Source organism: Pleurodeles waltl, chromosome 1_1, assembly GCF_031143425.1.
Source record: "Pleurodeles waltl isolate 20211129_DDA chromosome 1_1, aPleWal1.hap1.20221129, whole genome shotgun sequence".
Taxonomy (NCBI): Eukaryota; Metazoa; Chordata; class Amphibia; order Caudata; family Salamandridae; genus Pleurodeles; species Pleurodeles waltl.
The window spans coordinates 173603497-173615596 of record NC_090436.1 but is presented as its reverse complement, the minus strand read 5'-3'; the positions used below and the strand labels follow the sequence as shown (position 1 = coordinate 173615596).

The 12100-nt window shown below is 44.6% G+C and overlaps 1 protein-coding gene across 4 annotated transcripts in view; it reads right to left on the bottom strand.

The window, feature by feature from the left end:
- The window catches only part of WDR7 (WD repeat domain 7), a 972184-nt gene that overhangs the window by 254653 nt on the left and 705431 nt on the right, over positions 1-12100 (bottom strand). The gene's annotated exons all lie outside the window — the stretch shown is intronic.

Below are 12100 nucleotides of genomic sequence, written 5' to 3'. Positions count from 1 at the left end.
TTGAGCATTTAAACATATCATCCACATGTACAAGTGGATGCAAACAGAAATACTGTACTGATATCCTGTGATTATGAACATGATCAGCATTAAGATTTATTGTATGGATATTCTATAAATCTAGCATATGTCTGCACCTCCAGGATCCACACTGTACTCCCCAGTGACAGACATTCAGCAGCAACATTTATAACAAAGAATAAACATGACAAAATTTCTTATAAACACGGAAAGTACATTGCATCAGGCACGTATTTGCTCTTATAGATATATTAGCCCTTGTTTAGTTGCCATAAGATAGCTCTTAGAGGTGCTCTGTATCCGAAAGCTACAGAGTTGTAACAAAGGATCAGAGAGGCTCTAGAGTGACACAGTGTCCATGGCAACAGCATCAACCAACATCAAAAGTGGTGTGTTCACTTACAAATGCTCCTATATTTCAGCTCCTGTGCTCCAATACCTAGGCTCCAAACTCTTACTGCAGAGGCCAGCGAAGGTCAGAAACGATTTAACAGAAACACTCATGTATTTTTGAAGAAAGAAAATTTCCGTTGTATGAATGGAAATAAGACTTAAATCCTAACCATGGAAGGGGTGAACTTAGAGAAGCTCAAGTGGCCTACTAATCTGCTCACACCTCTCAACAGGCCAGAATCTTACAAGAGCTCATGGTGAGATCTTTTTAACTGCGCCCGTGACCAACACCGATTGTGCTCAGCAGAAGGCTTTTCAGGGCAGCTGGCTAACTTTGTGCAGATGCCAATTTATGATATGCAAAAAAAAACACAAAAAAAACACACACACATACACAGTAAAGAAAGAACAGTCGCAGACACACACTGAAAAACTGCAAAAGTGGTTTTAAATACAAAGGATGCCCCCCCACCGAAAATAGTTAGGTATGGTAATAATCTTCTGATTTGCACTGAAAATCATAGAAATTAACTGAAAAAAACAAAGGTTAAGGGGACGTTATAGCTAGGTGAAAATGTCAGTTAAAACATACAGTTCTAAAAGTGCAACACTACAGAAATTCACCAGTTCTCAGTCAGTCACTCTTTATTCGATCAATCAATGATATAAGATACAATACAGTGCAGATAGAACATAACATATACAGACATATACAATATCAAAAGAGCAATAAATACTTGCTGGTTTAAAAACACAATCAAGAAAACAGAAAAAATTCGAACAGCATTCTGTTCCCTCGGACGTATGGCACGTTGTGTAAAGTTTGCAACTAAAATACATAATCTTGGTGTTGTCAATGATTGCCGAAACACCATTGCTGCCCTGCATTGCCTAAAATGTCGCTTGTTTTAAGAAAGGTAAAATACGGCTCTTCCTAATTGCAGAGGTAAACTGACAAAATTGTATAAAGTGCAACATACTTTGTGCAAAACGACCATCACTTGGATCGGGTAGGCCACAAGCAAATGTACACTATTTATCCTCAATCTAGTTATGAAAATTCTATGACATTGCTGATCCAAATTAAATAGGGCTCAATGCCAGGGAAGGTACAGATGACAGTATGAGCTCAAACAGTGGGCTTCCCAATATTTTAGGATAGCCTTTCATCAGTACACTTTGTCGAAAACATTCCCCTCAGGGGTTTGGAGACACTGGCTGAGTAAATACCTGGATTTTCAAAAAGATCAAGTAGATTCAGGCTAATAAAAGTCTTATACATGGATACAAGCCATGATTTTTTGAATCTTCGGTCAAGTTTAAGACAGAAGGCTAGGACTGTCCGGTTAAACGAGGTCTCAGTCTTGGTCCAGATGTTCAGCCGTAACAGCGGCTGTGGCTTCACAAGATCATTCATATAGCCCAGCCCCACTTCAGTATGGCAAATAGCAGTACTGGTGGTTTTGGGTATAGCCAGAAGCCTTTTGAAGAAGCCGTTCCTAACCTTTTCCAGCCCTGGTTGATCACTGAATGCCCATAAACCAACCCCGTACACAACATTTGAGCAGCACTTAGCCTTATAATTTATTTTTAATTCTCTGATGGGGTTACTGCCTAACCTAGACGCAAAGGGACAGTTCCAGCCATTTTCAAAGGGCCCCAGGTGAACTTGTCATCACACAGGATTCTCAAGTACAAGTATGATGGCGCCGTGCTGACTCATGTCATTCACTTTGGAGGCTCTATCTGCTTTTTTATCCATGTACCATTATGGGTGTGCTTTGTCTTGGTTCACCTTAAGGTCAGGGATCGCTATGAAGCTACAGAACTGATCTAACAGTCAGTGTAGCCTAATTGCAGGCCTATCTAGTAGGACTGTGTCATCAGCATGCATCAGTGCTGGAACACTGCGTTTCCTATCTGGAGGCAATCAACATTAATACCTAATAAATAGTTTTGAAGCCTGTTCACTTCAAATAAGAAGAGAAGGGGGGCCAGGACATAGCCCTGTCTACACCTCTAGCAAGCTTGAAAGCGCCCCTTGTTTGCCTACCCACACCAAACCTCGCGCGGGCAGTCACATCTGAGTGTATTCTGCTATTTACAATACCCGTCTCTACCCCAATTTTGGACACAATGGCCCACAGCTTGGATCTATTGACACAGTCGACTGCCAAACTCAGATCTATAAATGCTAAATATATCTTCCCCTCTGTGGACACTCTAAACTTATTTATTAATACATGTAAATTAAGACATTGGTCAGTTGTCCCGAAACCAGTACGAAAGCCAAACTGTAGCTCAGACGAAATATTATTCTCGACCGAATTCTGGCTTATAATTTGGCAGCAGTGTTAATTAATGTTATCAGGCAATAGCACTGTGGATTACCCTTAGAGCCGTTCTTAAATATTGGCACAATGAGTGCTTGTGAGGCCACTACTGACCTTGTTGTGCTCTTGCTAGGGTGGGACTACGGACCCCCCAGCATAAATCTTGGCCATAGCTAGAGAAGGGGCCAACTCTGCTACCTACGCCGCAGTAGCGTTTGAAATCGCTTTTCAACTTCTGCAGCGTGAAACGCCATTACTGGCCTCGTTGTGCCCTTCCTGGGGTGGGACTACGTCCCCCATCATTACCCTTGGAAGCAGCTGGAGGAGGGCCCAACTCTGCTCCCTAAGCTGCAGTGCACTTAAAATCGCTTTTAAACTCCTGAAGCGCGACCCGTTTTAGCCTGTCAGAAACAGCAAGAGGCTGGGACATCCCTCTTAGCCTTGCTGGAGAAGGTACTGTCTTCCTGTAATTTGCTGGTTGCAAAAACAAAGGGCGTTCTTTGGTATGCGCAGGACTATGCGTTTCGCCATTATGCCCTGTGCATAATCTCCACTAAGAAAGGAGTCTCCCCTACTGCACAGGCTGGCTGAACAATAGACTTTATTATCTGCTGATAACCATTAGCCCCCTGTCCATTTTTGGACCATTTGACAATGTTGGATTAAAAGTTTTAAGCTTGGGCTATTTACCTAGTGGCAGTTTAAAGTGCAACTCGATCTCTCTTGTTAACACCCATTTTCTAGTACTTTTTGGCCATAGTGTGCTCATATTGCTACTTCCACACAAGTGGGTACTTATCGAGCTTGGTGGTACTGCGTTCAAAAATAACTTCTTGTCACAGACCTATGGGTCCCTGTGAGAATCATGTTCAAAATTTACAGGTTGTCTTTTTTTGGTTGCCAAAATGGCAAAACAGACGCTGTAGATAACGCTAGGGTGGTTGGGAAAGCCAAAAAACATGCAAAACATACCACATAAAACTGTACTCTTGATGATATAGAGGTTCTAATTGAGGAAGTTGAGGGTCTATTATCAGAGAAGGATGCAGAAGGTCCAACCCAAAAGATTAAATCCAAGTGTACAGACATAAAATCTGTTAGAAAGTGGATTATTGGTAAGGGCAGGTAAGTACCTACACTTAGCAATATGCCACTAACCCCACCAGGACCAGCGAGGGCCCAGCTCAACCCTTGGTAGTATGGCAATGAGCAACAAGGCTTAACTTAGGAGACAGGTGTGTAAAGCATTTAAAAATCACAAAACAGTAAATAAGTAAAACACAAAACACACTAAAAATCCAACTCCAATTTATAAAAATAGATTATGTAAGGAAATGCCTCCTTGGCATGGTTACCCCCTGACTTTTTGCCTTTGCTGATGCTAAGTTATGATTTGAAAGTGTGGTGGGACCCTGCTAACCAGGCCCCAGCACCAGTGTTCTTTCTCTAAACTGTACCTTTGTCTCCACAATTGGCACAACCCTGGCACTCAGGTAAGTCCCTTGTAACTGGTACCCCTGGTACCAAGGGCCCTGATGCCAGGGAAGGTCTCTAAGGGCTGCAGCGTGTCCTATGCCACCCTAGGGACCCCTCACTCAGCACATACACACTGCTGGCCAGCTTGTGTGTGCTGGTGGGGAGAAAATGACTAAGTCGACATGGCACTCCCCTCAGAGTGCCATGCCAACCTCACACTGCCTGTGGCATAGGTAAGTCACCCCTCTGGCAGGCCTTACAGCCCTAAGGCAGGGTGCACTATACCACAGGTCAGGACATATGTGCATGAGCACTATGCCCCTACAGTGTCTAAGCAAAACCTTAGACATTGTAAGTGCAGGGTAGCCATAAGAGTATATGGTCACGAACTCCACAGCACCATAATGGCTACACTGAAAACTGGGAAGTTTGGTATCAAACTTCTCAGCACAATAAATGCACACTGATGCCAGTTTGCACTTTATTGTAAAATACACCCAGAGGGCATCTTAGAGATGCCCCCTGAAAACATACCCGACTTCCAGTGTGGGCTGACTAGTTTTTCCCATCCTGCCACATACCAGACATGTTGCTGGCCACATGGGGAGAGTGCCTTTGTCACTCTGTGGCCAGGAACAAAGCCTGTACTGGATGGAGGTGCTTCTCACCTCCACCCTGCAGGAACTCTAACACCTAGGCGGTGAGCCTCAAAGGCTCACCCCCTTTGTTACAGCGCCACAGGGCATCCCAGCTAGTGGAGATGCCCACCCCTCCGGCCACTGCCCCCACTTTTGGCGGCAAGGCTGGAGGAGATAATGAGAAAAACAAGGAGTAGTCACCCCCCAGTCAGGACAGCCCCTAAGGTGTCCTGAGCTGAGGTAACTCTTACTTTTAGAAATCCTCCATCTTGTAGAAGGAGGATTCCCCCAATAGGATTAGGGATGTGCCCCCCTCCCCACAGGGAGGAGGCACAAAGAGGGTGTAGCCACCCTCAAGGACAGTAGCCACTGGCTACTGCCCTCCCAGACCTAAACACACCCCTAAATTCAGTATTTAGGGGCTCTCAGAACCGAGGAACATAGATTCCTGCAACCTAAAGGAGAAGAAGGACTGCTGACCTGAAGCCCTGCAGTGAAGACGGAGACGACAACTGATTTGGTCCCAGCCCCACCGGCCTGTCTACCTACTTCTAAGAAAAAAACTAAAACAGCGACGCATCCAACAGGGTCCAGCGACCTCTGAAGCCTCAGAGGACTACCCTGCATCTAAAGGACCAAGAAGCTCCCGAGAACAGCGGCCCTGTTCAACAAACTGCAACTTCCTGCAACAAAGAAGCAACTTTTAAAGACCACACGTTTCCCGCCGAAAGCGTGAGACTTTCCACTCTACACCCGACCCCCCAGGCTCGACCTGTGGAAAATTAACACTACAGGGAGGACTCCCCGGTGACTGCAAGCACGTGAGTAGCCAGAGTTGACCCCCCCCCCTGAGCCTCCACAGCAACGCCTGCAGAGGAAATCCAGAGGCTCCCCCTGTCCGCGACTGCCTATAACAAGGAACCCGACGCCTGTTTGCACTCCGCACCCGGCCGCCCCTGTGCAGCTGAGGGTGTACTTTCTGTGCCTGCTTGTGTCCCCCCCAGTGCCCTACGAAACCCCCCTGGTCTGCCCTCCGAGGACGCAGGTACTTACCTGCTGGCAGACTGGAACCAAGGCACCCCTATTTCCATTGAAGCCTATGTGTTTTGGGCACCACTTTGACCTCTGCACCTGACCGGCCCTGAGCTGCTGGTGTGGTAACTTTGGGGTTGCCTTGAACCCCCAACGGTGGGCTACCTTGGACCCAGCTTTGAACCCTGTAAGTGTTTTACTTACCTGTGAACTTAACATTTACTTACCTCCCCCCAGGAACTGTGATTCTTGAACTGTGTCCACTTTTAAAATAGCTTATTGCCATTTTTGTCAAAACTGTACATGCTATTGTGATTATTCAAAGTTCCTAGAATACCTGAGTGAAATACCTTTCATTTGAAGTATTACTACTTGTAAATCTTGAACCTGTGGTTCTTAAAATAAACTATGAAAATATATTTTTCTATATAAAAACCTACTGGCCTGGAGTAAGTCTTTGAGTGTGTGTTCCTCATTTATTGTCTGTGTGTGTACAACAAATGCTTGACACCACCCTCTGATAAGCCTACTGCCCGACCACACTAACACAAAATAGAGCATAAGAATTATCTACTTTTGCCACTATCTTACCTCTAAGGGGAACCCTTGGACTCTGTGCACACTATTTCTTACTTTGAAATAGTATATACAGAGCCAACTTCCTACAGATTATATTTGTATTTTTAAAATGACACTAAAACAGTCAGATTGGATCAGGGGAACTGGAGATATGAATTTTCAAGGAATAAATGTTGTTTAGCGCGTAGAAACTAAAAGCACTTGACCGGGGCAAAGTGGAAATTTGAGGCCGACCGCGATGGAGCCCTGCGTTACTACAGCAAGTATGAGGCCTCGGTCAAAAGTTTAACTTCCGACTGAGTCTTTTTCTTGAAGATTCTGTTCACCGGGGCGAAGCCGAAGATTGGATCCGACCTCCCTGGAGCCCTCTTCGGATAAGTGTCGCAGGAGACCTCGGTGAAGAATTCTACCTTCGGACCCAAGTCGATTTTCAGGAAGAAAATCTTTGTCCTGGCCAAACTTGACATTGGATCTGATGTCCCTGGAGCCCTCCTTGGATACGCTGCGCAGGAAGCCTCAGTCAACTTTTGACATTTGGACTTTGTCATTTTTTTCTCCCCGATGTCGGACGACCCACCACAGCAAGCCAGTTTCGAGTCGACAACGTCAGATTGCCTTTCCAGGAGCAAGTCCAGGAGAAGTTTGGGGCTCCAGGGCTTTCCAGCGGGACGAACCTGCAAGTCAGGCTGGGTCGACGTAAGCCGGCATGAATCAAGATGTTGGGTCGGTCTATTTATGGAGTTTTTTTTACCAAAAGTTCTCCAATCTTCCAGATCTTCTTCCAGAAGGTCCTTTAGGAGTCCACAACTCACCCCACAGTCCCAGAAGCTCTGAGTTGCTCCTTGAGTGTTAGGACTCTCAGAATGCACCAGGTTCAAATCCAAAAATGACCACTGGACAGTGGTCAGCTGGTCAGTTTCTTCAGGTTTAGATGAAGGGGACCCTGGTTAGCTATTTTCTACCAAAAGCAAACAGGTAGTCCCTTCTTAAACTGGTTGAAGCCAGGCAAAGTCCTTTTTTTGGTGAAGCCCAAGTGTGCAGCTGGTGCAGTCCTACAGAGTGTAGTGTCCAGGTGCAGGTTAGGGGTCCAGTAGGGCAGTCCTTCTTCTTCTTATCTTGTTCCTAGTAGGGATCTTAGGTGTGGGTGCAGCTCTGCCATATGCATATTTATCTTTGCTAATGGGGCTCTTGACCAATCACGGGCAGGCTACCACCCTCTTGGATGTCCACTTCCTGGGAAGTGTAGCAAAAATCAATACCATGGAGCAACACTCCTCAAAAATCCAACTTGGCAGAAATTCAACCTCAGAGGTTAGGTCTGGCTGAGCGCACCCACTGGTGTGGCTAAGTTCCCTTAACACACCCCTCTGTAGTCGTCTCCTAATCTAATCAAGGGGGCACCTGGCTGCCTGGGTTTGCAGGAAATGGCGGAGGTCCAGAGCTGCCCAAATTTCCTCCCCCCCTTTGAAGTCCAGTTTGGCTGCTCTCCCCCATCCTGTTTCACCATCTGCTGAGGCAGATCTCCTCCCTCAGGCACTTCCTTTGTATTCAGTCCAGGCCAGTTCACACCTCATCAAGGCAGCCTGGACAGGCTGGCCAATCAGAGAAGGGCACTACAGAGCTGAAAGTGGTAACTTTTAGAAAGAGTTCTAAAACTCTTTCTATGTGCAAGTCACATTAAATTCAAAAATGGCAAGTTGTGGATTTATTATAACAAAAAGTTTGATACCAAACATGAAATATTTAGCTCCTTTTGAGACTTTATTTATTAAAAATAAAGTCTCCCCATTTTAGTCTATGGAGCCCATTCACTACAATGGGGGAAAACAAATTTAGCTATTTTTCCCTCACCAGGGCTTATAAAACATCTTTTATAAAGCCCCTGCTTATAGTTACACTGGAACCAACCCTGGGGGCACCTAGGGCACACCTAGAGGTGACATACATGTAAAAAAAGAAGTAGTTTAAGACTTTGGAAGTACTTTTAATTCCAAAGTCGAATTGGAAGGTAACTTTAATTTAAAAGCAGCCAGCAAGGCAGGCCTACCTTTAAAATGACCCTGGGCTCCTCAGCAGTACACCTATGAGGGTACTATCTATGCTAGGGTCCCTAAACCTACATGTCCTACCATATATTGGGGGCTTAAAGGTAGGCTGGTGAGTAAACTACGCATGGATTCTTCTTTTTTGTTCAAAGGAGTCGTGTGGCAGAGTTTGACTTGTGAGCCACCAAGATGGAGGGGCCTACCATGCTTGCTGTGGTCATTCCCACTAGTTGGATTTAGAACAGGGCTAAGACGCTCTTCTACAGAGCCAACTTCCTGCTTTATTGCCCCCATTGCATTGGTGAGCTAAGTCACTATGAAACCTGTCAGTGGGATGTCCTTGACCACTGTAGGCTTCCTATTGGCCATAATGGTAATAGTAATACCTAGTACTTATAAAAGTTAAAAAATCAAAGTTCAAACCTTAGACTAGAGAAGAATGAAGCATCAGATAGGTTGGCTTCTTCCAGACACTGACGGACGCGGACGGGTCCGCTCTTGGTCCACTCTTCACTCATGTACACGCTCAGGCATTTCCCGCACAGTGGGGAGCAGGAAGAGTTATGTAGTGCCAAGTTGGTGAAGCCTCTCCTCCTTACCCCAAGCTGGCTGAATGTTCTCAGCACGTCCCCTGGGACTCGTAGTTGTCTTGCAGCAAACAGAATATCCTGTGCAGTGGGGAGCAGGCATTGCTATGTAGCACGATGTTGGTGAAGATCTCCTCCTCACTCCCCCAAGGGGCTCAGTGATCTCAGCAGTTCTCCAGGGGCTCGTAGTCCTCTTGCATCAAACAGAATGTCCGGCGCAGCGGGATGCAGGAAGTGCTATATAACACAATGTATGAGCCCCTCCTACTTTCCCCGGCAGGCTCAGTGATCTCAGCTGGTCTTCTGGGACTGGTAGTCTCCTTGCAGCTAACAGAATGTCAGTTAAGACTTATGGTTTTAAATGTACAAAACTACTGAAATCACACAGTCATAGTTCTCTAAAGAAACTATAACTTGCGCCCTAAAGGAACTATAACTCGCGCCCTAAAGGAACTATAACTCACGCCTCCGATATCCACAGTATTGTCATGAATTATGCAATATCAGATGTTGCATCAAAGTTATCAACTGTGTCATAAAATATGTCACGAAGGAGGTAATATGTGAGGGAATTAGCAGTGCATACCAAGAGAGCCACTGAGGAGTCTATGGGGCTTGCTGGCTTCCGCAAGATCTTTAAATGTGGGCTCATGGGGTCTCACTGGGGCTTCCCCCCACCCCCACATGCTTCAGGGCATGAAGACCAAGTCTTTGTGTCCTGAAATGGCAGGCGTCACATTTCTCTAAATGTTGCAGCTAGCCAATCACAGCATGAAATTCTGCAACAGGAAACGTGAAAAAAAGCCTCTTTGGCCAATCAGATGGCTCTATTTTTTGATTTTGCACAACCACAGGACTCTGGCGAGCCTCTTGTGAATCCAACCATCTAGATGTACAAAGTTTCTTAATCTTAATTTATTAAAAACTACTGAACAGATTTACAGGAAAGCACAAAAAGCACACTTTTGGGGTAAACACCTATCTTTCTGCCAAATTTAGCGTAATTCTGTTCAGCAGTTTTGGCTGTAGCCCTTTCCGAAAATCCCGGTGGAAATTGCAGGAGGAAAGTGCATTTTGGGACTCCTCCCACCCCCTTATCTCATCCTCTGTTTGATGGATCAGCCAAAAACTTCACAGTCTGGAGCTGAGAAAACAAGAGCATTTTTTGGGAAAGTTCTGTGATAATTCTTAAAATGGCATCAAAGTTATTAGGAAACCAAAAAGGCCATTTCCTATGAAAAGGAGTCCCAACTATAACTAGAGTGGTGACCATCACCCTGTAATGTGTGTGTGTGTGTCTAGATATATACATAAATCTCTCTCTCTCTCTCTCTATATATATATATATATATATATATATATATATATATATATATATATACACACACACACACACATATATATATATATATATATATATATACATATATATATATATATTTATATATATGTTTCACAGTCTTGGGTAAATCAGATAGACTAGGCATTTTTCTGAAGTCTGTCAAAATCTCCAATGTATGGGCATTTCCTCTTGTGCATCACAGACAGACATTTTAAGAGAAAGCACTTGAAGCTATGGTTTGCTCTCACAAAGAAATCCAACATGTGTGCAGATTTCACATTTCTCAAAATAATAATGATTTTCCTTAAATCAATGATACTAACTCCATAGCTCCATAGCTTTTAACCACATACTTCAACATACCAACTTTGGCAAATTTCACATTCAGAGAAACAATTATAGTCCTACCTGAGCAAACTTTCAAAATGTTTATGTTTTGCTTTGAGACAGACTAAGCTGTCGGTAACATATGTCTACGAAGTTATATTTCCAGGGGACTTTGTGTGAACTCAGTCCTTATCGTTGGGTGGTTTTCTTGTCAATCTCATTTTCTTGCTTCTTATTCAATTGTTTTCTCCTTCCTGCTTGGTCCTCCTATTGTCCCTCGCCTAGAGCATAGCTCCTTAAAACATTTTGTGATTGGGATTACTTGTATCGTTCGTGATGGGAACTGATTTACATCAGGCAGCTAGTTATCCTTTTGGTTTGAGTACTCCCAGGGGGTGCATATGTTTTCTTGCTCTCTTCGACTAGTGCTACTTCCCCTTTCACATTCCCTCACCCTCCACTGCACTCTCCATGTTGCCTCCCTCACTTCATTCCCCGACTCGACTTCTACTTTTATAACCCCCGCATGTTAGTGGTGTTTACCTGCTTCTTTCAAGAATCGCACTGCTCCTCCATTGCTCTGCACCGATCCAAGTCTCTTTTGTAAAACAAAAAATTTTTTTTTTTTTAACCTTATGGAAGGGATCGGCAGCTGCAATGTGCTTGTGCTTGCAGAGAAATGGCTATTGGTACATGACATATGCACACAAATATGTTATCACGCAGTAGCCAAAATGGCCACCACAGCATGGCATAGGTACGTGCATACATCATGTTGAGGCAGTCATAGCGTCTTGACGCACAAGTGTACATACATGGTGGCACATGCATGTGAATACATCATTGTGCTAGAGCTTTGTATTTTTGGTGCTTCAGTTTACCCCATAATAACTATTTCTTTTGTTTTTGCTGATGCTGAACACCATTGTGAAAAAGCACTGGCAAAACCAAAAGGTGAGGCCCATTGCTAATATTTATTCTTACTGGAACCACTGTCTTCTTATTCTGCTATGTCAATTTGCATAGTGTACTAATCACCTGCAAGACTTTTGAGCAGTTGTGCAGGTGTGTAGTCCCTTCAGAATTATTCGAAGAGCCAGATCTTTTACTTCTTGCAAAATTCAAGTACAGAGTAGGAGGCTCTGATATGTTGTGGGAGGCTGATTTATCTTCTGGGTGCAATCTAAGAGAACAAGCGACTGCCTGCTCGGCAACTGTGAATTTGGGGGGGTGGGGTGAGAGAGAGTGAGGCTGAGGCTGAGCGTAGGTGTCTGGTTGGGTTGTGGAAGTGTATGTGGGTATTTAGGTATGCAGGTCCTGTATTGTG